We start from the raw sequence: 27351 nt of genomic DNA on the forward strand, positions 1-27351 counted from the left end.
TCGCTCCGCCGTCGTTGGCGCCTCGTCTTTATCTGGCAGCGTATTTGAGATCACAGTGGAGTTGAGATCCTAAATTAGCAGATTCCTTTGATGATTCTCAAGTCGGTTTCACATAAAATTGATATCGAGTCTTTGTTTCATTTTGAGGTAGCTGGACGATTCTATGTTATTTTTTGTCTTATGCTGCAGTTAGAAGTTTTCTATTAGGCTTGCAAAGTTAACGCTAGTCTAGTTACATCTTTGATATACTATAGCTGAGTTTCAGGATCTTTTCATTTACCTTAATTACGATGATTTCAAACCAATGATGAGGAACGCATATAAGGCATACTTGTATGCAGTACTAAAATAATTGGGAATCACCGAAAGCAAAGTGGGAAGGTCCTCGGACAAGAAAGGTAAAGAGATAAGTGTTACTTAACATTTGAGTGCGCGGCAAGCCTACAGAATTTGGCGCTGAAGTACCAAGCTGAAACCAGATATGCCCCTAGCTTTCTCAAATAAGAGACAGCTGAAGGACTGTTAGGAAACCAAAAATAATGTGACTCAAGTTTGCATTGATGCTTTCATCAATGCATATTCTGAGTTTCTTATATTGTTTTGGTGATTTTAACGTAGTTTATTTTTTGCTTTATTGGGTTTCAGAATCCTTCTCACAACAGTGGGACGTTTAAATAATTTAAAAGATTAAAATACTTTTCAATACTACCTTTCAAGAAATTTGTAAAATTTTGTGGCTACTTGTAACTATGCTATTTCGCGGGAGGTAAATTTTGTTAGATTCATATTCTGAAGATCCGTTGTGGAATGATCTGTTGATGATAATTACATTGAAACCAGAGTCGTGAATATTAAATTTAAGTATTTTTTGTTGCAATACGTCTCTAAATGAGTAACTTTCAAAAGCATCACCTTTATAAATTAAAATTAATTTTTTAAATGAAAAATACCCCAGAGCGATTCCTTTACTTCCTCCGTTTTTGTAGATACTCTTCCTGGTTTTCTCTCTCTGCGTTGTTGTTCTATTTCCCCTCTTCTTCAGCTCGTTCCAATATCTTCACTCCCTCTTATTCCTTGTGGTAGCAATAACAAGCCACTTGATGCCGCGGAAGTTCGCGCGAGTGGAGATAATTAAACCGTTCCCGAACGCTTTAGATATTCCCATATTCGCTCCGGCCTGATTCCGCGAGGGTTTTCTGGATGGGAGCGGGAGGGGTGGTCGGGAGTTAGTGACGTGGGTGGTCTAAACGAGTAAGAGGGTGCAATTTCGCGCACCATTACGCCTCCGTTCGACCCGCGACCCGCTTGGATCCCGCCAATCCCATCCGCACCCGCCAGTGGCTCCCACTGCTCCGGCCGCGAGACCGTAACGGCGACGAAGTTGCCGCGCGTTTGAAAATTTAAACTGGGCATGAAGGGTGGAGAGTTCGCGTTGGTGGCGTACACTTGCGAGCCGTAATGCCACTCAGCTCCCGATGCGATGCGAGTGAAGTGTTTCCATCCCTCCTCGATCATCAACGCCATCAGATATGTTTCTGTTCACCTTTCAAATTACGCAGCATACACGAGTGCTAAATACGGCTGCACAGTGGTCATTAGCAAATATATTGACTATCTCTCTTGGCAATAATTCTGATGTATTTGGAAACGGGGATATTTTTTGTTAATTGAATCCGGAAGCAACGATTAAACTGCATGTTCACCTTCGATGAGATTATTGTATTTCCTTGAAATGAACGAACTTATCGGCAGTAATTCAGCATGAAAAGATAGAGATCGAGATAGGTTACGTAACTTTGGGTTTACTCTATTCCTCGCCATCTGTTTACTTGGGCTTGAAAGGAGATTTTTAGGGAAAGGAACTGATTCCCATTGCTAGTATATCTATAAAATATATGAGTTTGTCACTGTGGTGGCAACTCAATGAATCGATCAATCAAGCAGATACTCAATAAAGTTTTGAAATTACTATCTGGATTTAGATCTATTGGTTGGTATAACAATATAATTTTAATCGGGTAAATGATTAAAACGCTTTCCATGAGAGGGAAAAGGAAGTAGATCAAGAGTAGACATGTAATTATTAGATTGGTCTTAAAGGATTTTTTCCGTCCAATTTTGGATCAAGGCAAAATCATATTTGAATTGGTCCAATGGCTCTTACGAGGACAGAAGTTTCACAGGTAAACTGTGTGATTAAGAATCCGTTGTATGAAACACCATGTGACGTGAGCTTTTTAAGTATTATGTATTTTAGAAAACATTTGTTTATGAGGTAAAGGTGTGAAACATTGATTCCAATAATAATAGGAACATTCAAATCGATTTCTAATAGCCAATGTTATTCATTGCTGCCGGTAAAATGATTGAATTTTCTATGCTTTGCTTTCTCTTCATTATTCTTGGAAGTCATAACTTATGTGGGATATTATGTCGCTGGCTGTCTAGATATTGGAAAAATGTGGAACTCAATCGTATTTTACATGTTGCTTTTGCAAAAAAACTTATTTAAAGTTTGACAATGCATAGAAATCTCGGTAAAAATAAATCGCAGGTACCTGAGTAACCTCTTTTTCAGTCACTAGAACACTAATGCTGTCGCATTTGTAATATCATGTTCGTTGCATGAAAATGGCGCATTGTTTGACTCATCATGTTTGGTGTAAAGGTTGATCTGCTTTATTCATATTTAAGGTGGTTGCCGTTGAAAGTTGTGTGATGGCTGTATGTGATGGCTGTATTTTTTCTATGATTTCATTGTTATTAAAATACATAATTATTTATGATAGGAAATAAAAAGAAATTAACTTATAAGTTTGCTGAATTCGAAATATCAAATGTATTAAACCTAGAAAACCTATTGAAAACCTGCGCAGGAGATTAACTGTAAAAAATCTATGATACCTTATTCTAATTATCAGCATGATTGGGCGTGAACTAAACTTATGAACATAAAACTTTTTATAACATAATCCGCAAAATTTGTTTGTTTTTAGTTACTAAGCGATGGCATAACTATAATCATAAACAAAAACACTAATTAAAAGTAAAAATTCCAATGGTGTGGTTGGTCGTATTTTATTTGGAGAGTTAGCGTCAGGTGACAAGTTTTGCGGTTGTTGTCATGGGCAACTGAATATCAGTTTTGGAGAGCGTAGGACATTGGTGAGATACGTTTCCTAGTATTGAATCGATTTGGAGAGTGGCAGTGTTCTCACGTTCGTCGCCTGCAAGCGAGCGAGCTATATTTCGCGGGTACTCGTCGTTGACGACTGCCTCAGGCGAAACGAAAATTTTACTCCGCCTGAGGCAAATACGCAACCCAAACAGGGAAAATCCGTTTGCTTGCTTTCGATCCGGCAGCACTCCCTTTACCACATGAATTATTTGCTTTGTGTGCCAGGTGATATCTTATTGTTATTTTTACCTATCATAGGCATTTAGGACGTGTACCTCAGCGATACTTTTATTTATTATCCGTCAAGTAAAGTAATAGACCCCAATCTAGAATTATTTTTTGAAAAAAAAAGTGGCTTCAAAAGTTTGCATCCTAACTTATGCATAAATACCCTGAAATGTCCTAACTGAGATGATTCTGGCCCATATCTTTTTTTGACGCCATAATTGTCGTTAAATTTGAAAAAATTATTTTCTTTTTATTATTACAAGTATTTTTGATATAATATCTCTTTTTTCGATGTTTTGAATATTTTTTGGCATTATGTTCATTGTGACCGCATCAAGATCATCAATTTTTCTCAACTCACATATATTTTCGGGGATTGGAAATGAGACAAATATGAGATGTTAGCATAAATTTTGTTACATAAACAATTTAGCCATCCCAGAATTTACTAAATATATCTGTCTATTGATGATACTGTTTACTGTTGTCATTGTCAAGCAGTTTTGTTATAAGATCTTCAGTAATTTTTTCCGTGATCTCATACAGCAGTGCTTACTTCTCAGTTTTACAAATTCTTCATATATGTTTATAAAGGATTGCAGAAGTCGCAAAGAATCCATAATGCGATATTCCACCAAACTGGTTTGAAGTTGCTGGACTACGAATCTTAACGCCATGATCTAAGTCTCAGTAAATTTTCGTCTGAAGATTGTGGGTACTACACGCATAAGCCAAAATCTCTCCATATTTAGACTGTTATATATTTTTGTCAGTATTTATTTCAGAATTATTCATTTCAAAGTATTCATTCATTGTATTCATGGTGGCAATGGTGAATCATAATTTCAATTCTGTAATGTGCTGTACCCCTGTTTCTACCCTTAGCAGCACCTCCCGAGACCCGTCTAATTGTAAGTACGGCAACATTGGCGGAGATGTTAAAGTTAAACTTTAGTAGCTTCTATAGCTTCCGTGAGTAATAGAGCGAAGTCTAGGGAGGGTATTGTTTCCATAACATTTAATCTCTTAAATTTCTGCTTGGCTTTCTTGTCAAAAGGGTCCTCCTAATTATGGATCCACTAAAATTCTTTTCTACAATAGTGTAAATTAATCTGTGATGTGCTTTAATGCACTTTCCTACTTATCGTATAAATATTTTCTTTGAAAGAAGTTGTTGGATAACTATGAATAAATCTTAAATTTTTATCTCAATTAACAACTTCACTCGCAATATTCGGTGATGGAGGAAGTAATTAGTCTAAATTTTCATGTGAGAATGAAATGCTCGTCAGCCGAAGGATTTTGCTGTGGAAGAAATATTTTTTAGAATTTTTTAATGCTGCATTTTAAATAAAATGGACTCTTTAAGGATAGAAAAGAGTCTGAATTTGCTTCATTTCTATTCCTGAATATATTAAATTTCAACTCCTAGACTATCAATGCTTCAAAGTCTGCTAACTATCTCCTCTTAATGCAAGGAATTGCGTAAGGTGTTTTACTTGTACGAAGTAAAATTTGAAAGAATAAAACGCTGAAATATAATAGTTTTATTTATTTATTTTTTTTTTATTTTGCCTCTTAGACTAGAGGGATGATTATTTTACCTTAGAGAAAACGGTAACATGTAATACTTAAAAAGGTTTATGGTCTGAAAACAAACCGGTAAAATATATTTACTGCAAGCGTCCAACTCTTAAGTGGCCAAAGACGTACTACTATGGTCACAAACTTAAGTCTATTCTGGCAACTTACGATTGTAGATATCTCATGGAGGTGAGTCCAATTGCAGGCTAATCTTGAGAGTGCAGAGGAAATTGTGGAAAGCAGTTATATCTCTGTGCTAGAGCTACTCTTGTCTCAGAAACAGCCGTTACCTTGTCTCCAAAAGGAGAACACGTAGGGCTTCCGGTTTGCTTTGGATTCCAGTTTCCTTGTGCCATTCAAGAACTTAGTAACTTGGGACACGAGTTTGTGGGTTTCCCTCAAGTACTAAGGTGAATGGGTGGAGCGGGAGTTAAATGCATCTGTTTACGCATAGATTTGGCGTCTCTTGAGAGTATCTTGACGCCGTACTGGAAATGTACTTAAACTGCTGATCTCACTACATCAACGCGGTGTTGCGTATGTAGGGGGGAGGGTTATTCTGAACCGAAAATTCTCTTGCATATCACTTGAAATGGTGGCTTTTGGCAAGTGATGAACTTGTAATTACGTGCGTTCTGCAGTTGCGAGAAGTTTTGACGCAAAGATTAGATTGCAGAGATTCTTAATGGGTGAATTGTTGCTTGTAAATTGAAGGTGATGTTTGCATGCATTTTGGGCGTTTCTGTACGTTAATATTTGTTACAAATAGATCTTGTTTCTACAATTTTTATAGAATAAGTATTCTTAGATATAAAAGTTAACTTAAAAAGCAAAATGCAGGTGTTGAGGATGCGCAGGCCAATTTCGATTCAGATGTTTCCTTTTCCCCTACAACTTAATCTGACTACATGTTTTGCAGAGATATCTAAAAAATCATGAATTTTACAGATTGGTGTCTTAGAAGACGGAATAAAGTGCAATTCATAACTTTTCCGATCGTATGTGAGGCTATTTTTTCAGCAAGCTAAGAAAATACTCACTATACAATATATCGGACTCAGTCTTTCTGAATATATAAGGGCTCATAATATGTATATTAATATAAGGGCTCTTTAAGGTAGAATTTGTTCTTCGCGATCTCTTTTGCATAGACACAATTGAAATTATTGTAAATCATCGTAAAATATTTAGTGGAGAAATGTGAAATCTTAATTTATTCACTTGTTTATCAAAATTTCTAGGTTGGTGTATCTGCAAATAAAATAATATGTATGTTTTTAGTGGTTAAGGGGCTTAAGGGGCTGAGTCTAACAGATTCCGTTCTCATTTCCAGGAAGAATTGCAAGATGAATTCATTTAACATGGGCATCATTTATTTTCATGTTTGCAGAAATATGTATTACCTAAACTACAGAGAATATCCTGGTTGTTGGAAGATGAATACACCAAATTCATGGAGTTCACACTTCGGCTAACCTTCTTTAAGGCAGTAAAATTAAATAGATATTTGGAATAAAGGCGAATGTATTTTTTTGTAAGCCATGACTAGGAAATAATGGGTAAAAACGGCAAATAGATAATTATTATGTTTTAAATTTGCTAAGTTTTAAATCATGTTGTGGGAGCAGCGATTCATCGAATCTTTTCGTTAAAAAATGTACGAAACTGTTAAATGTATTATCGGCGTGTTAATTGATGATCCTTCAGTCGGGGATCGGGTTGGTGTGGTGACTAGAGCGTTGGCTTCCCACCCGGCGGGCTCGGGTTCAAATCCCGGCGATGGCAGAGAATTTTCAGACTGCCCGATCCCTGCTTGAGTGTTGTGAGGAGGACATTTCAAGCACAACACTCCGTCCGTCGGATGGGACGTTAAGCCGTGGTCGACTTGGCGCCTTTCGTTGAGAGCAGGCTAATGCCGACGCCAGGTTTCTGTCCACCCTTCCTTACCTACCCTACCCTCATGGCGCAAATGACTTCAGCTGTCGGTCGCCTCCTCCAAATACCATACCATACCATCCTTCAGTCGTAGAGTTAGAGTTGTCAGGGGAATTCATTTTTAATTCGCTTTTACTAACGTTGATCTAACTATGAAAATTTTAACACAATAGTGCACTTTTCAAATTTTTAAATCCATTTTTCAGAAATTTATAATTTTTGATGAAATAAGTCTCATGCCGCCATCTTCTCACCGTGACGAATTTGTATTGGGGTTGGTTCACTATGTGTATTGAAGGGTCAGGAAGAGTGCACAACAGCACTGGACACAACTAGAGATCTCTTGGATACCCTTTAAAAGTTTATTAATACTCCATCCACATATAACCCCTCAAGAGGCATGTGATGATTGCTGTTAGGACCTTTCTACGTTAAACCTGTACCACATGCAAGAATATTAAGACATTTAGGCGGTAGTTGTGAAAGGTTAGACTTTCTATGTTAAACACATTGTTTATTTGGATACTTTGTTCGCGATAAAAACAAAACCAAATAACCATTCGCCCGACATAATATCTTATCATTTCCTATTTTGGCACCTGGAAACACATTACGATTTAAACATGAAAAATGTGAAAACTACGATTTAAGAAATCCTTTGCCATGACCAGATAGTGAGTATCACTCTACTAATTCATGAGGAATAACGGGAGTGAGCAATGAATCCACTACCGTATATGCATGCCATTCAATATTTTGCCAGCGCAGTCTCTTCATACGACCCACCCGTTCTCCTCGATTGCCGTAGTGCGCAAACATGCGTCGCATGATTCTTTCAAGGAAATCCTCGCTCCTAATTTACCACGATATTAACAAATTTTGATCCGTCTCTGCTGAGGGTGGTGGGGGTTTACTTTTACCACCGCCCACCGCCGTTTCTCCAGCTTGTTTCGCCAGGATGAGAGTGCCTTTCCACGTTTTTGGTTATTCTACGGGCGGCGGTGTTTCATAGTCTCTTTCCCGGATCCACATCTCGGGATCCAAACCCTTTCCCCGCACCATCCCGTCTTCCCTTTTTACAAGCGGCGCACACTGAGCATTCCTCTCTCCGTCCCTCCCGATGCTGCTAAGAGTTTGGTTCACGTCCCTACGGCCAACTTTATCTCCCTCCCCCTCCACCCTCTCATTCCTTCCCCAATACTTAAAGCGGGACGAGGAAGACGACTGGAACTCCTTCCTTCTCCATCTCCTCTTTAGTACCTCCCTCCCTCATCAATCTGTTCCCTCTCTCTTCCCAATGCGATTGGTTACACGGAGTGAGTCTGTAAGCTATATGACGGGGAATCAGTTAAATAACTGCTATTTTCAACTTTTTGCGAGCTAACTTTGAGGAACTTTACTATGGTTAAATATAAACAGGGTTATCCTAAAAGAATAGTGCGGTTCAGTTATTTCTTCTAGATATAAACATGGTTATCAGATGAGAACGGTGTGGTTAGATTTATTCATAGGACTATAGTAGGGATAGGGTGGAGGAGACTTCTTTTAAATTTAATCTTATATTTAAAATCACTCCATTCTTTTATGGTGACCCTGTATATCGATAATTTGTCTGTTACAAACAGCGTAATTTGGTCAGGCCGCGACTGGTTTTAATACCCCGGAGTCACTATCTAGAAGAAATACAAAATCAAGAAGGAAAAAAAATTATCAACATGTATTTCTTCTTAAAGAGTGATACCGGATAAATACATGCGTGTAAGACGAAGTTTTCAATATTTTTACTCAAACATAAAATCATCAGCTGGTTGACTCACTTAGTGTATTAATATACACTAAGTAGCAGGTAATAGAATTTTTGAACAAGAGTTAAATGTCGGGCTAATTTACTCGCTATAAAGTTGTATTTTTTTTGCTTAAAAATTAGGTGTTTGACCTGATTCAACTGATGAATTTCTGGACGGTAAGTCGGTTTAGCTGAATTTCGATATAAACCAATCTTACTATGCATCTTTAAAATAACTGAAGCAATCACTCTGACTTTTATCCATGAATCTATATTTCACTATGTGTAATATCCATTCTTAAAAAGTAAATCGAAGCAACAGGTCTTGTTCCCACAAAGATAGGCTTTCTAAATGATAATCTTTTAATCTTTAATTCCTAACGAGTGTAGGTACTAATGTCGTTTTGGAATTTATGGCTTCAGTTGGAAGTGGCACATGGTGAACTGTGTGTACATGCTTCAAGCCGGAAAATGAGTTTCACCGTTGCTTTTGTGGTTCATCATCTCGGATTTATTCTACGACGAGAGTTTTTCAGGTATTACAAGGGGGAAATTTCGCGAGGCGTTTAGATAGGGGAGGGGTTAAAGCCTTATTCTCACCAAATCTCAGGTGGGGGAAAGGAGCAAATATCACGAATTTTTTTTCCCACTAGATGCAGTGTAAAATTGCGGTCTTATTAATATCAAATAGTAGTCTTAACTTCTTAAATAAAAATAATTAAACAAATCTTTTTTATAAATCCAACGCAATGAAGCATAAATTAACGCATTTACACAGAATTTGGTATTCATTTTGAACAATCTTACATGAGACCAGAGGGAGAGGTGGAGGGGGTCGAGACAAATCTCACGACATATCACTAAGGAGGGTGGGAGGGAATCCAAAAATCGTCAAAATCAACTCAACTAGTGGACGCCAGCCAGCATCTTCAGACCAAGAAAAAAAACGCCCCGGATAAATACGTGCCAAATACGGCAACTGCTGCGAAATAGCCCATTGTAATTATTTCTCTCAGACTGACCGATTATATATATATATTCTGTAAATAATGGCCCTATGGTTTCCGAATTTCTACCACGTTATTCCCATGCCTGATGACGACAGTTTCATCGACATTCCTGCAAACATCTTCAGGTCAGAGGTTGCCGGTGGCCGGCATTACCACGGATCGCGTCGTTCACTGGATTTATAATCGCTACCTGGTCGAGTCAAATGCTACGCTTGCATTGATTTATTACATTGATGTTAGGCCACGTTAGGATATAGTAAATGTTTAGCAGGTAGCCACAAAGGTTATTGAGGGAAAGGCTTGATAAAATATGTGTCAATGGTGAAGCACGCAAGTATTATACTTACAAAAAAGTTAGATACAACTTGAGAAAGTTCTCGGATGATTTATTAGAAACAAACAATTTTCACGCGTTTGCTTAAATATGCAAGCATCATAGAAAATATCGGTATAAATTAATAAGGAGGGTTGTGATACTTTGGATGTAAATACTTAACTTGTTACTTTTTAAGGCAATACTTTTTCTAGTTGCATAAGTCGACCGTGGCGCCATCTTTATGGGGCATAGGTGATTTGACTTCGATTTGAGGATTAGTTGACTAATACCTATAAAATTATGCATAACATCCATCCTAATTTGTGTTTTTGACATACTTCTGAAGCATATATATTGATAAAAACTTCCACGGCTCATGATAATTAAAAAGTGATCTACGTGTGTATGCCGCGTGGTACTTACATGGGATTTTGCCCCGACGCGACGTTTCGTAACCAACTGCTGGTCATCTCTACAGGGGAATGATTGCCTTCTCACTTCAGCCTTCACCATTCCCTTGAAGAAATGACCAGCCTTCGATTGCGAAACCTTGGGGTAAAAATCCTATATACCACGCGGCATACACCCGTATGTTACTTTTCAATCATGTGCCTAATGTGTAACGAACGCAAGTATGAGATTATGCAGGCCAACAATGAAAAAACTTTTTACTGAAAATACCTTATTCTAATGTTTTTTAAGTTGCTGAATCCAAATATGATGGTTTTGAAGTTGTATCACCCACCATTTATTCACATTTTACAGTTAAATTTATGAAATCAAGCAATATTTTTAGAATTTAACAGCTTTTTTAGGGTTATAATAAAATTGAAAAAGTTGGTCTAATGAACGAAGATAATGGGGGATATCTGTTGGTACTTAACCGAGAAGTTCAGCAAGCGATTCATCGCAGAAAAAGCTACACAAGAAGCTTCAAGGAAAAAAGGGAAAGAAAATGTTGACCAATGCCAGTTGACAAGTGAACCCTGTACTATCACGCAGTAGTAAATACAAACAATTTTATCACGATGTAGTGAACAGTAAATGCAAACCATTTTATGATATAACACGGTGTTTCATTGATTTCCTACATACCGTATAGGGGTATTAGACTAAATATTAAAACACATATTGCTTGGAAACTACGGGTGATACATAAAAACTAAGGCCAGGTTTGGATTTGTCATATAAAAATCTATAAAGATCAGGTATTAAAGTAAAGAAGTTTTCAAACAAAATTTTTTGTTGGCCTGTGTTATCTGTTTAGGGATTTTGTTTATTTCGAGAGATGCTCCGTTTCTCGAGCCAATTGCCCTATAGAGTCAATCGATAGTCGGTTGCTTTGCGAAATAATTCGTTTATGATCATCACTATGGCATTAGATCAGAGGTGGTCAAATAGATCTCGTGTGGCCCGCCAGAGAGTTTGTGATAGCCCGACATAGAGTTAAAAAAATGTGATAGGGTAGGTACATTTGTCTCATTAAATTGATTATATAATTAAATGTCCTAGCAGCTAGAAATCCAACTATTATAAAGTTAACCAAATAAGTTGAATAGAACTACCACTATTTTTTAGTTTTCATTACATAATTTATATTTTTACTGAAATTAAATAGAATGTTAACTGATGAATACAAGCATTGTAAACGGTGCGACCCGCCGATAACCTTCGCCCATACAAAGTGGCCCTCGAGCCCAAATGATTGCCCACCCCTGCAATAGATGGCTCGCTAGTTTGTGTACTCGCCGGTTTTAGCTTGTAAACTCGTTCTAATCGACTCGCAAGTGAGTTTTTTTTGTCCGCGTCTTTACAGCAAAATTTATCCCACTCTCCCTTCCTCTCTCAGTACGTAAGGAAGAGCTGGAAGAAGATTCACGTTCCTTCCTTCTCTCTTTCTCCTCTATAGTATATCTTTACCAACACCCTACTCTTCCCTCTTCTTGCGTTCACAGCCGTCCCTTGAGCCACTAACCCTTTTCCTTCCTATCCCTCTCTCCCACGGCCATTCGCTTAGGAGTTCATCTAATCCCCAGCCTTTGCTACCCTCGCAAGCCGCGCTATCTCTCGAAGCATCTCCTTCTCGCTTTAGCCTTTAACTCAGACTCATCTCACCCATTCCTTTTTCGACCTATATATTTTTTCCCTCTCCATTTCCTCCTTCGCCTCTCCTCTTGCCCTCGCCGAGGAAGCCGAAAGGGGATGAGGTTGGAGGTCAAAGTAATGGAGTATTGAGGGAGGAATTAATTGCTCCCCCAGCTCCTTTTTTTCCGACCATCCCTTTCCACTCCACTCTCTCGACTCCTCACGCTTTCCGCTCGCTCTTAAACCCAACCCTTATCCATGGAAACGTTTTAATTGGGCCAGCATGTCTTAACCCTCTATTCCTTTGGCTCTTTTCCCGAACGAGGCCGTGTTTCGTTTCAAGTTAGAGTTATTTTTTTTTCAAATCACAGCTTTTTCTCTCTCTTGATGTTTTCCTCGATAGGATTTTTTTTCGGGGGTGCCAGGGGTACTAGTGGATGAAACGCGTCAAAGTGTGCCGATGTGTATTCTGAGAGAGAGATTAAACGTTTTTCGCACCCGAGTTGTGTTCCCTTTACGTAGCAACGGTAGAAAATTTTTGCCATTTCCTCCAAGAGATGTGATTTCAATGAAAGGATTAGTTTTGTCTTTATTTCGAATCTTGCTTATCGATTTTGCTGGATTGAATTCGTCCTAGTGTGATTAAATCCTTTCCTGAAATACGAGGGCTGAAATAAGGAATATTTGAGTTATGTCAATGCATAAATTGAATGTGTCTACATTGCACTCCGGAAAATTCTATTCAAGTAACATATCTAAAGGTTTTTCTCTTATCCGTGTTCTTATTTTAAAAGCAATAGATTTCATATTTTAAATTTTTCGTCCCGAGGAATCCTAATTTATTATTCTTAAAGTAATACCGCTTTAATACGATTAAAATCGTTGAATACCTTGGAGATCTTGGCAATCATCAACCATTTTGGAAGGGCTTGCTATTAATTAGTTATTACGCTGAGATCGATTTTTAATAATATATTTTGTGTCGCCTTTTTTCATTGACAGTCTATCATTTCATCGCGTGGCAATTCAGCACAGACTACTCTAGCATATCTTTAAATCGTGCAAGTGAATACGGCATAGCTAAAAAAGGGTTTTTAATGACTCATAATTAGCGTTTACCAATGTGCAAATAGCGATTTCAAAGCATCCCTTACTTGTGGCTACGTTAACATTCATTGATAACAAAAATATTCCATATTGCATCATTTTTATACGCTATTTATGTATTCTATTGCTAAATTTTAACTTGCAATATTTCTACTCGTAGTATTTCCGTTAAAATATGAAATCCTGCCGTAGTATTCGGCGCTCAATGCATATTACGCCACATCACGCTTTTATAATCTGCCATCATACATTTCCTCACATGATCACTTATGAATCAATGGCATAAGTAATGGATGAAGGGAATAATTCAGCATATATTCCTATTTTGATTGGTGTTATTTGTTCTTCCACCGATCTACACTTCATATTTTGTGCGTTTTTGGATGAAGAATTGGTAATCTATCAATAAGGAGACAATCATTGGACGCACTGGCCAATATGCTACCTATAAAGAACAGCCTACTGTACATAAACGTGGCTTGATTTAGCACTTACTTTTAATCTTTATATTCCATACCCCACTAATTATAATTTTTGTTTTTTTTTGTTATAAGTGATGTGTTCTAATTATTTTTTCAAATTATATATTGTAATATTGTGTAATGATGACTTCATCGATGCTCCTATACCCTTTTTAGACACAGAGCGGTCAAATTGAATTAATATTCAAGGTGCTGAGTAGTTGCGGACATGAGCGAAGCACTCAATCATATAATTAACTATTTTATATCCAGTTTCCAGCGAATTATTATCCCTTCCGTCGTAAAGAGGCCTCTGAAGCCAAGTATTCTCTTGTTTCTTTGATAAATGAAGACTTGTATTTGTCACTTGAATAATTTGAAAGAGTATAGCTGGATTATTTGGTTCTTTACTTTTTTAGAAAATAAGTACGCGTTTGCATGAATAATTTCTACTTCGTCTTGGCGTGTTATCTGGATTATCTCTTTTTTAGTTTTATAGGATATGAAATCCATGGGATGCAGTTTGTACCCCGGAAGTAAATACTTTTTCATTTATTAACTTATTTTGTCCATGATTTTTTCAACTTGCTTTCTATTGAATGAAAATATCAAAGCTACTAAATATCACTGGTGCTAATATTATTTTGAATTTTTCTGGTTGAGAATATATTTTCATTTCTGTAAAACCTAAAAATATTCGGTTACCATTGATAATGATATTTGCTCATCAGTTCCAGGAAAATGAGATTGACGCTTCAGCAAATATTTAGGTTTGAAAAAAATAATGTCTTTAACTTCCAGGGTGAACAGAAGCAACAATAACAACAACAGCTTAGCGAGGTGAAAGCTTTTCGAAAGCAGCACAGAAGGTCGCATGGAGATTCGATTAAGGAGAGAAAAAAAATTATCGAAGCGAATTACCGAACGTTTCTTTTGGGAAGAAAGGACGAGAGAATTTTGAAAGCGTTAAGTGAGGCGTGAGAATTGCCCCTGCTACTTCCTTTTTTTATTCATCGCGGAAAACAGGTTTATTCTTCGGAAATAAAAATAAATTTTTTTGAAAGTGGGAGAAACTTCAACGACAACGGCTCCTTAGGAGAAAAAAAACGACGAAGGAACTAGAGAGAGAGAGAGAAATTTGGGATTTTAGTTGAGAAGTGAAGGAGGCATTATATTGGGTGATGGGAAGGGGTCGACGTTTTGAGAGGCAAACTAGCCTTGAAAACTTTCACCCCGACGCGTCGTCTATTTTCGACTAAACTTTGGGGAAAATTTGCCACGCACTCCCTACGGCGTCTATGTCGACGTCAAGTAGTAATCTGTATGGGTACAGTATCACTTTAAGCGCGAATATTACGTAAGTGGATCCGCAAGTCGTCCTCTACATTCGTTGCCACCCGCCGCTCATTTAAATGAGTTTACAGAAGTCGCCACTCGCGTCGCTGACGGAAAAATTTATCCAAGTTTCACCGGGGAAATAAGGTATCATTAGGAGTATCAACTGAAATTTATACACATGATCCATGTATCTGTTAAATTCATTACTCTTTAGTGCTATTCCTTGATATAAAAAATAATATAATGCAAAATATTGGAAAAAAGTGGATCGAATTGCACTAATAACCGCGCCGCGGGCATTTTTGAAAACCGGTTGAAATGCCACTGAAGTGGCAACAGAAATCAGCCCTAAATGAGATGAAATTGGGCCTCCTCTAAGCAGTCCCCATGGTTTTAAGGTAATTAGAGTCAGTGATGAATCTAGGATAGGTACAAGGGGGGCCAAGTACAGGTGCAGACAAAATTACCATTCCATCTAAATTGGATAATTTAAATAAAATAAATTGAATACCCAAGGTGGGCTAAAGGCCCTCTCTGGATCTGCCATTAGATTGTAACATGCCAAAAGCGTGTTAAATTGGCCCTACGTTTAGAGCTAATTTTAGTTTAAGTCGGTAAATATATGGGAAAATATAAATAAATACTTTTTTACTAAATGGTAACCTACAAAAATTTCAATTTTATCTATTGTGTGTTTCTACCTAATGGGTGGGGATTATAGCCCCCTCAGCCCCCCCCCTTATATCCGCTACTTGTTACAGTTGCATCGGCTGACGTCAAATGTACAATGCGAGTCAACAATGCATTCGGGCTACCTACTATTTGCGCAGAAGAGTCGTCAAAAATTTAGACAAAATGAAACATAATTTGGAATGAAATGCGAGTGTAAGTTTGCACCTCACCACAATGTAAATGTCAATAATGATTTTTATACCCGTATTTACTGTAGTCAACTTGCCTAGTTTAAAAACTGTTTCAAACCTTTGCATACTGAACTGTTGATGACGCACCTTGACTAAATATTTACAATATAAGAGGTAAAGCCTATTTAAATGAATGCACTCTTCCACAATTTTTAATGCGTACGACGCGTTCTGCTCGCAGAGCCATTATCTAGTGCGAATGAATATGCTTATTTACTATCAAAAGATATGTAATACGTATGTATAAGCCGGCAAACTAAATATATTTTCGAACTTTAGGCGTAGTCAGTTTTGTGATTTTTGTTTTGCGATGTTAGCACCAGAGATTCTCAGCAACCTAGCCAGATTCAGGCAGTTTTTTTGTAAATATCTTTCTTATTTTAACATTAACTAATACTTTCCCGTACATATTTAGATCAGTCTATTGCTTCTATTGAGTGCCATCTGAACAACATCTTGTTACAGTTTCGCTAGCTTGAAAAAAAAGTATCTCTCCATTTGAGCTCATGTTAAATTATCCTAATATTCCCGTCAAATATCTCAGAAACAGCACGTGGGAATCCCTTTTTCTTTGGATCATTAAAGGTGCGTCCTTCAAATAATATATTACCTAAGTTACATCAAATCCTTGTCACTTTTACCGAGGCGCACTAACTACCTTAATATTCCGGCCGGAGAAGGATCACGTTCCTATATTTGTGGATGCTAACTTGTCTGGGTATTTCCACTTCCTCGTCTCCTCCTCTCTTCAGCGTTTCCATGACACGAATATTGACACGCGTTGATTAGGTGTGGCTAGGGGTGCAGGTCAACTAGCTGCTCCGTTCCCACCCACCGTTATCATCTTGCAGTGTATACGCATAGTTGTCGGTGTACTCAGACAGTCTCTCTTCCCTTTGTCTTGAGGCGTGTCTATGCTCTGGCTTTATCCAAGCGATCCCGGAGGGAACGGTGTTGGAGAGTTTTGGTGAAAGTTCTGCCGAAACTTAGCGGTTTAATGGTGAAGACGAGCCTTGTTAGATGTATCTGGCAGTGCACGTACTTTCTTGCGGTGGGTGGCCAATGTAATCCTTGAGCACGCAACGTATAGGAGGTGATACTCTTCTGGTAAATGAGAATGTTCCGAGAATAAACTCATGCAGCTTAATTATTTCACATTGACTTATGTCCCGAATAATACATCGCTCCTTTTGTCAAAGCACTCACTACCGTCTTAGTTTTCTCATTTTCACTTTATTTAGTTACTGACACTTGATTCCAAGTTGAGGATTGATAACAATTTATACTAAGTTAACGGTTTCATAACGGCAAATTATAAATACGAAATGATGTTGCGGATGGGTACAACACTTGCAACGTGGCTGGATTTGACACTTTTTTCTGTTTGTATGTTTCATTTCTTCAAATATGGAATTCTTTGATTGTATAATTTATCTGGAAAGCTGTGTCAAACCAATATTAGGATTCGGTTGACCAGTGATGACGACTAATTAAATCTTGTTTATTATTACTTCCTTCGGTCACTGAAACACTTTGGTAATGGGCCGTAGTATTTCCAAAATGTTTCATTCCTTGAATAAATTGGTAAGCTAAAATTTAAGGTCATAGAGAACTTTTACAACTTCTCCATGATTTGAAAATGTACCATCAACGACCTGTTTCTACCATTAGAGGACATCTTAAAAGTTGTAACTGTAATGTCGCTATTCGAAAAGTTATCCACTATTGTTCGCAATTTTATCGGCGTTTTTTTTTGGGGGGGGGGCATCTTATGTGAGAAAATGTTGATCACCCTATCTTAGCTTTTCAATACTCTGCATTGTTTAACTAAGAAGCGTGATACCATGATCAGACGCACTTTTTACGTTTCTTAGAGATAATGGTTATGAATATAAACGTATTGAAGACAAGGGCTAACATTTTTCTACACAAGATTCAAACTTTGCATGATCTTTTGAATTTTTTGAGGGGTAAAAGTATTAGATCTTACCAATAAAATGGAATATTTTATCTATTTTTTAAATATCTTGCCTCAGTGTTTTATTTCATTTTTTCCCCTTCTAGCGTCTGATTGTAACACATTGGCGGTATGTATATGCTGCAATCATACCTTTGAGAGCTAGATGAGATTCTTCAATAGCTACTATTACAAAACCGAGAGGGATGGAAAGTGCTGGAAGCATTTCCATGTGAGTATTTCATTAGGGCACTCATGCAACTTCAATCTTGAGTCTGGAAAGCATGTACACTATAAGGGTGCATATATTGTCTATTTAATTTTAGTTGAATATCATTCCCGCGGTTTATTTTACCAACCTTTATTGAGTAACAAGTAAGTGTTGCTTTTCATGTCCTGATTCAATTATAGTTATAAAAAATGTACCTTGTAGAAAATTGTTTCTGTCACATTGACTGAATGATACATTGTTGTGTTTGATAATTCCCCACATGTCGATTGGCCATGAATTATAATGCAGCTTGAAATATCTTGCCCATGTGGCTTTGAATTTTATAGCTCTGCCCGTAGTAACAATGCTATTATTTTTCTCCTCTTTATATTGAGCGTTGGACGCTGATAATTATCCTTCTATTTTACTACAACATTAAGTGCTTGAATTCGGTGATAACTATTTTGTTCCATAAGAATCAAATGATTTTATAAACCAATCCAGACTAGTTATTTCTTTTTTAGACTAAATTTGTGCTTTTTGACGTTAATTTTGTACGTATTATTGCAAAATACCTAATCAGGGTAAAGCGATATCCGGTATTTAATTTGGGATTCGTTTAATTAGTTTATTATAAAAGTTTCATGAGCCTTTGGTAAGCGACACAATTTCCTGTATTAAATGCCCCTTAGTAACCAGTTCTGCTGGAAAAGTGATGGCATGAAAATTTCCGACTCTTTCCAATTTCTTATAGGTAATACCAATAAAAAGCGAATAAATTTCGTGATTGCATTTGCTACCAAAGTTTCGGGTGTATGGCAATTCGCTCGATGGCGCGTCCAATGGTCGAACATCCTTCTCTGTTATCCTATTCACAACATGTATTTAAAATGGGATCTTCACCCCCGAGGCTACGCAGGTAACTGAAACCCATTTGAATATATATTGCTCGGTATTAGCGGCCAACGTGGGTCATATCATCCGTCAGAGAAGCATTTAAAGAGCATTCCGTCATCGGTACGCCATGTATAAACCGGTTAGTATTGATTCGGAGGGCTCATAACACTGTGGTTGTATTATCATGAGCGCTGTATATCAAACGATGCGGTTTCGCACTGTCCGCATCGAGGGCTGCTGCTTCTCTGCCTATCTCGTTAGCCGACTGTCCCAGAGAGGGAGGAGAGGGATACTAACAGTGCATGTCCAGTCGAAATGGCAGACGGCCAAAAAAGATGAGGCGAAGAGAGAGATGGAAGATAAAGGAAAAAAAGAAAAAACGAAACAATAGCCTCGAGCGCGCTGTAGTGGCCCCGTTTGGTCCATTCTCATTCCTCACATCAACCCCTCTCTCTTGCCTAGTCCCTGTAGTCCTCTGCGCGACATTACTCACGTCGTAAAACAGCCTATTATTCTCTATCTTTCCCGAGCTTCCACTTTTTATTGCGTCTCTCCACTGGCGAGATGGTTCGCAAGAGGGGGTAGAGGGTGAAAGACGTCGAAAGGCTACGAAAGTGGCTCGGAAAAGGTTCCGCGTGGAAGTTGAAGGAGTGAGTCCTCAAAGAATACCCTTGCGTCTCATCCTGGACCCAACTTCCTTTTTGATTGTTTCTAAGACGGAACGTCCGTTGGGCAGGGGTGAGGTGTTTAATTAATCAATAATGAATAATAACTTAAGTATTCCGGGACTAGCAACGGTGATAACTTTGCGGAGTCGCCTGCAATGCACTATAGGGTAGTTTCCTATTTTTTATCGCCTAAATCGAAAGATTATTATTCCTGGAGACCGACCGTATTTCACGCTTTTAGTTTTTTAAATGACGATATCTATTTTTCGCGATTAACCCTTCCGCACTCGCGTCAAATTTTGGGACAAATATGCTCGCGTGGCGTCTGCTAGACGCCAATAGTGTACATTATAATATAATAGTTAATATTAAAATTAAATGCAACACACTACTTTTATGTTATTTATTTGCTCCTTTACAAGTTATAACATTGTAAATACAATAGTTTTTAACTTATTTAAGACATTTTAACCATCTTTTAGTAACTAAGCACATTTTTGATACATTGCTCTCAATTAAACCACATCACAGCAACAATTACATATTTTTATCCTTGCAAACAATACAAACGTATTCAGAATGCTCTAAACATATATAATGATCACAGGAAATGCACCTATATTTTGTCATTCGATTTTTTTTTCTGTCGCAAATGTAACATCTCTTTCTAGAATTCTCTTTTTTCTCCTTCGTTTTTTCCTCCGATTTCCTACGAATACTTTTGGAACTGCAAGTACTTGACTCATTATGTTCAGTTTCTTTGTCTTTCTCACTAATGGCTAAAGTTCTTTTTCTCAATTCCCTCGGTAAATTTACCACGTGACTACGTTTTTGCAGGTGCTCTTTAGTTAGTTCTTGCGCAAGGACTTTGATAAAATGCCTTCTTTTCAAAATTGCATGAGAACTCTCTTTGTTGTTTACAAGGTAAATAACCTGAGCATTTATTGCTGCCACATTGAGCATGGTATAAAATATAGTCATCGGCCACCTTTTGGTGTTTCTTGCTACTGAGTAAGTCGCGCATAATTTATCAACTACATCAACGCCAGATTTAGTTGCATTGTAAAATGTCACGATCTCTGGCTTATTCGAATTCCCTGTTGTTTCATCGATTGTGGAATCATGATGCATTGAAGATATTAAAATTACATTTTTTCGTGGCTTTGGTATGTATGATACCAATGTGCAATGCCTATCAAATCCAAAACGAGTTGTAAATGGTTCTCGACCGACAGGGGATGTAAAACTGGGTGGAAGCTGCCGTTTATTCTTCCTTACTGTTCCTACATACGTAAGGTTAGCTTTGAGTAGGTCTAAAACTAGCTCATAACTGGTAAACCAATTATCGGCGGTTATATTGCGACCACTGTGAGCAATCGGTCTAACCAACCTTTTTACAACATCATTGGCACTGTTACTAACGTAAAATGGGCCTTCCGGCTGCTTCCCAACGTATACTTCTAAGTTCCCTGTGTAAAATGTTTTAGAATCTGCTAGAGAAAATATCTTAATTCCATATTTTCCTGGTTTACTCGGGATGTATTGCCTAAATGCACATCTTCCTCTGAATTTTGATAGCATTTCATCAATAGTTACGTATTCTCCCAAAGAATAACTTTCACGGCAATTTTGAACAAATATATCAAAAACCTCTCTAACAGGTGCAAGCTTATCTAATAGCTTCCTATCGCTTCTAGTTGCTTTGTCATCAAACCGAAGGCTTTGTAAAATAAAGTGGAAGCGCTTACGAGACATCACCAATCGAAAAAATTCAACACCAGTTCCATCTGTAGACCACAAATCACTTGTATTTAGCTTACTATTTCTAAGGAAACCTGCCATATACAGTAATCCAAAGAAAGCTTTCAGTTCACTCAAATCGGTAAATTTACAATCTCTTTCCCTATCGTAACGATCTTTTTGGGATTCAATGAATTTATTAGTGTTTTCCAAAATAATAGCAAGCAGACTGTCGGTAAAAAAACATCTCCAACACTCGAGTACAGTCTTAGCGGTTGTAGCACTTTCTTTCACACGTGAATTCAGGTTTACAATATTATGACGACGAGTCCTTACAGTCACCACTGGTATTTGCAAAGCCCACTTCGTAGTTTTGTCTTTCCCAAAAACAAATTCTTTACCTGATTCTTCATCCTCTCGGTCACTTTCTTCCTCACTAGTAATTTCTTGCTCCGTATCCGTGTTTTGCAATTGTTCCTTCAAGGAATCTTCTTCACCTTCGCTCTCATCATCTACTGCAGACAATTCTGAATCTGATGATTCCATCAGAAGACGCTGCAGATAGCTACGATCTTCCTCACGCATTAGGTTTAGCTGTTTTTTTCTCTCCATCTAAGGGACGTAAGTAAATCCAGAAGAGATACATCATAATAGGGAACAACCATCTACAGCGTGATTAATTTCATAAATGTATATGCATAAATATAAAGGAATATAAAACTTACACTTTCGAACAATGAAACACTATGAAGTGTAGCTTGTTCCACTGCACCACTCTGGAATTACTCGCACGTTTTACTGATAAAATTCAGGGGCTCCTTGCAGTCACAAGTTCCTTTCTGACGCACCAATACACCAACGGACAAAGAATGAGTGGTCGATAGCGGGATACTTGGGTATTTATACGGAGGAACTACAAGAGTTGCACATTTGTATATCCAAAAGAAAACAAGTTAGTAAATTAGCGCAATATGTGGGGACCCGACGTGGCATCTCTGCGGCTGCGAGAAATAGATAAGAAAAAGATAACTTGTCATAGATATGTTGGAGAGTTTCTCTAAGGTTGCAGATTGAAAAGAAAACAAAGTCGTCACCGAAATGGTTTTAGAGGCGGCGTCTATCACACTGTGCTGAATAGACATTGATAAGATACGTTAAAATTGAGACTCGACGAAAAGGCAAGCGTTGGACCTACGCAGATAGAAAACAAATTAGCAGGGCATATGCCGAATTCAAAAGAAAGCAAAGTCGTCACCGATATGGTTTCGCGACGCGGCGCCTATCCACAGTGCTGAATAGACTAGGGTAAGATACGTTATAATTGAGACTCGACGAAAAGACAAGCGTTGGACCTACGCGGATAGAAAAAAAAGCAGCTGGGCATATGCCGAAACAGCAGGCCGTGGCGTGCCGCTCCCCAGATTGCAATCAATTGCTGTGCAATTAAGTTGCACACAAAAAACCCACAATGGATGGGTGGCTGAAATACGACCTTCGAATGATTGTCTCCGGTGAAATCGAGAGCAGTAATTCCTTGATATATTCCCGCAGTAAACAAAAACGCGAGCTTAAACCACATAAATAAATAAGAGAAAAAAATTGCATTTTTATTTACAACAAATTAAAGATAATCATAATTAATAATAGCATTAAATAACAATTATAAAATATAAGAAATGAGCATTGATTGAAAATAAAATATTTATTAAATTGTAACGAATCTAGTCGCGTGGCGTCTGACAGACTCAAATACATTTCAAAAACCCTTGCCTGGCACCCTGCTATAAATTTATCTGATATGATTTAACTGAATGGCAGACAATTCGAAAAGAGTAAGGTACCTAGAAGGAGAAACTATTATACGCACACTTTGGCCGAAGAAAAACAAAAACATATTGGTTGGCGTCCAGCAGACGCCACGCGAGTAGCGGAGGGTTAAATGAAAAGTGAAAATTTTCAAACGCGTGAAAATGCGACGGCTAAGAATGAATGATAGGAATACCCCGTGTGATGTCGTTTTGGTTCCCGCTGCCGCCAAGTGAGATGACCTTGGGGCGAGGCTTTGAGCGCTGATACGACGACTATTGTAAGAAAAATCCACAGAGAAAAAAATCATTCGCTTTGATCGGGATTCGAATCCTAATCTACCGATTTCTAATGTAGTGCTTTAGCCATTTTAGCTACTGAGATGTCATTCTCCTCTGTGGAAATTTGAGGACTAAGGATTTTTTAAATTTCAGTTTGAGAACTTTTTTATACAATAAATAATAAAAAATTTTAACAATAACAAGAAGAACGGGACATACTGAAAACATGTCCATGTGATAACTTCATTAGTGTACTTATGAAACTGCAATCTTGAGGTAGGGAAGTATAGATTTTCCTAAAAATAATAATAAAATAATAAATCAATTATTATCATGTTCCCAGATAATGTGTTTACTGAGGAGCATTTGATACAGAAAAACTTATCTGAGGCTAATTTATTTATTTTTATTAATATACGTATTCGCACTGCATACATTCGCAGTTGTATCCCGGGAGATGCTTTGCCATGATTGTGAGCATGGAATAATCATGCAAAAAATACGTACAAAATTATCTTCAAAAGTAGAACAAAGCGAGTCTAAAGAAATAACTAACTAGCCTGATGAGTTTTATGAAATCAGTCTAGTTAGTTTAAAAAAACTATGATCACTGAACCAAAGCACTAAATTTTATACTACATTGAATAAAAATCACGCATTTTACTATTGTTCTTGTTATTTTAATTAATTATTCCTCCGTGCAACATTAGTTACGTCGTAAAACAGCCTATTATTCTCTATGTCTCCTGAGCTTACACTTCTTATTGTATCTCTCCACTGGTGAGGTGCATAGCCAGGGGGAGAGGGAAAAAGACGTCGTAAGGCTCCAAAAGTGGCTCGGAATAGGTTCCGCGTGGAAGTTGAAGAAGTGAGCCCTCAAAGAGTACTCTAGCGTCTCATCCTGGACCCAATTCCCTTTCTCATTGCCTCTAAGACAGAACGTTCTGTGAGGGAAAGGGTGTTTCTTTAAAAAAAATCGGCGTCTGGTCCAGTCACGACGGGTTTGAAATGAGTGTAGCGTGATACTTCCATGGGAAAATAAACTCTAGAGTTTTTCTACGTGGTGTCCTATTGCGCAATGTGCAAGAGAGAAGGATCTAGTGGTGGTATGTTCGTGAGTTGGACGTAGAACTACGGAATTCTGTTATTTTTTATTGCCTGCCCTCTTGAAATAGAACGATTTCTCTCGACTGATATGAAAGATGCATCGCTCTCCGTTCCGAGCCTCTAGAATCACATGTGTTATGGCGATAAAGGACGTTTCTTTCGACTGAACCGTACGTAAGATGTTTCAAACCTGCTGGTCAGCGATCATATTTTGCTCCCGTTGACTCACTGCTTCTTGAAACAGTCTTAAAGGAATGGGAGGAATCTATTTACTGAGAAGAGCGTATAAAAGGTGTCTTTGTTTTTTTTCCGCGTGTAGTAAGGAATGGTCGTAGTGACTGGTAATGCCTCATGATAGATGATTTCTTAAGTGTTTTTTCCCGAACACGATGCACGTTCCACTCTGCATCGAGCTTCGTTACTGTTCCATACCACTACTTATTCCCCCTTCAGATGTCTTATCAAGATATGATGGAGCATGTGGAATAGCTAATACTGCATGACGTCTGATTTCTCTTGAATTTCTCAACTTAATTTGTAAAATTACGTGTGTTATTTTTCTCGACACCGGTTCTTGTGAATGTATGCATCAGATGGGCTTATTTGATATGCAAAAAGGGTGTCTTTCGATCAACTGATCTTGGAAGCCACTTTCAATTTTATCAGAAGTGAAAAAAATGCTCTTTTTGTTTCTGACGCTTTCAATAAATGGCTTTTTTTCTGAAATTACTTTCAATCCTACGCAAAAGTACCTGCTGAATATGGTGATTATCAGATTAGACTCACGATTAAAATTTGATAGTATGAGAGATCGACAATGTCTTAATTATTCTGCAATATCTTTACTTTATATTTCGATACAATTTTTATCCTTCGTGTGAGTAGTATTTGAGGAAATTCAGCCATCCAGTAAACACCACAAATATATATTGATTGTAGAAAATGTTTATACTTTACAGTTTTATGCTATTTATGTACCCCATTTATCATTTTATGCATTTATGAGGAGTATGTGTCACTTTGCGTATGGTGTCTTGTCTTTCAAATGTGAAAGAAGAGATTTTCGTTTAAAATTTTAATTTTGAGTGTTAGTTCTTTGCGCTAGGGGAAAATGAACGAAATAGCTTCGCAGGCGGATTTTATGAGTGAAAAATATTCAAAAATGTAATTGGTACCTCTTTGTTCATGAAATGCATTATGCCGCCACTCAAAATTCATTCTGTGGCACATTAATTTCTTTTGTGAACACCTTGCTTTGTTCATGCATGATTTTCATTGGGTTCTTTATGTTCTAGAGGGAAAAGAACATGTGACAGATCAGTCGCAAGACACGCGTTACAGTACGTTAGACAATCTTATTTGAAGCTACGCCCTGGAAAATGTCAGGTTTACTCGAGGGCGACCCAGATATTTCTAGAGAACGGCTGCATCATCATAAGGCTTTATAATGTGCGTCATTGGGTTGAAAATCATCATAACAATGTCGTTATTTGTACGTACTTTGTAGTCATAATGTCATTTTTCTCAGCGTATTCTTTTCTAGAATTCATTTTTGGTGCAGGTGACTCTACCTACTTGTAATACTTTCATGCTATCTCTTCATGATTTTTTCTTGTTCTTTTCTTTTGTTTCAACTAATTTCCGTATGCATTTTCATATAATTTTGAAAGACAGGAACGTCGGAATATTCATTTTTTCCCACATAATTCTGATGTTTAGTCCAAATTAGTTTGACTGTATTAAATATTTACCTAAATTGTATATGTATATATAACTAGCATACCCGGTGAACTTCGTGCCACCTTACAAGAAATTAACAATTTAGTTAACCATTTATAAATCAAGAGAGGCTGTACAGTTTCAAATCATTTTTAGCTTATTATAACAAAATAAGGAAGCAAAATCAATAAGCACTACGTAAATAAGTATCAAAATTGCTCGTCAGAAAGACATTTTCTTTATTGAATCTACATAGGATGGATCGTGGCACGTTTACGCGGTTTTATTCAATGAACTATCTAATTTTGATATTTTGACTTAAGAAATGTTAGGAATTGTAGTTTTATAAAGCAGTTAATAAATTCAAATTGTTTTTGCAATCAGTTGTTGGTCTATTTTCATTTCTAACTCTAAAAAAATGTTTTCAGGGCCAAGTCTGTCAAGTAAAATTGGCCAGTTCACGGGGCAAGTTTACGCAACGCTATGCATGGCCTGACTGATGCTAAAAATTGTGTAAGAATAGCCCCTAGTGAGCAGCATTAATATGAAGTGACTTTAGGCACGCCAGTTGTAGTAACTCGGTTTGGAAAAAGTGAACTGCGTAAAAGTGCTCCATCTATAAACGCATTACAGTGTGCTCTACACATTCGGGTTTAATCTCTTAAGTCATGCACCTTCTGATATACAACAGTTTTTGTTTTTTTATCAGGCGTAAGATAAAGCGTATGAAGCGAAATAAATATGGCGAAACAAAGAAAGAAACACGGATGGTTAACTAGCTCGTGAACATACTACATATAATTGAACATGGGAAAATCATGGTTTTCCATGAATACCTGCGCACAAACATCACAAAAACTGAAAGATTGACCAGGTGATTCGTTAATAACCATCAAGAATGCAACAGGAATTGGAAATTGAATTCCTTAACACTCAAAAGGGGGTGTAAGTTGTGATCGTGGTACCTGGAAATAAGAAATTCCTCACTTTTGAATTTTCCTCTGAGTATAGTCG

The sequence above is a fragment of the Ischnura elegans genome, chromosome 4 (assembly GCF_921293095.1).
Source record: "Ischnura elegans chromosome 4, ioIscEleg1.1, whole genome shotgun sequence".
NCBI classification, from domain to species: domain Eukaryota; kingdom Metazoa; phylum Arthropoda; class Insecta; order Odonata; family Coenagrionidae; genus Ischnura; species Ischnura elegans.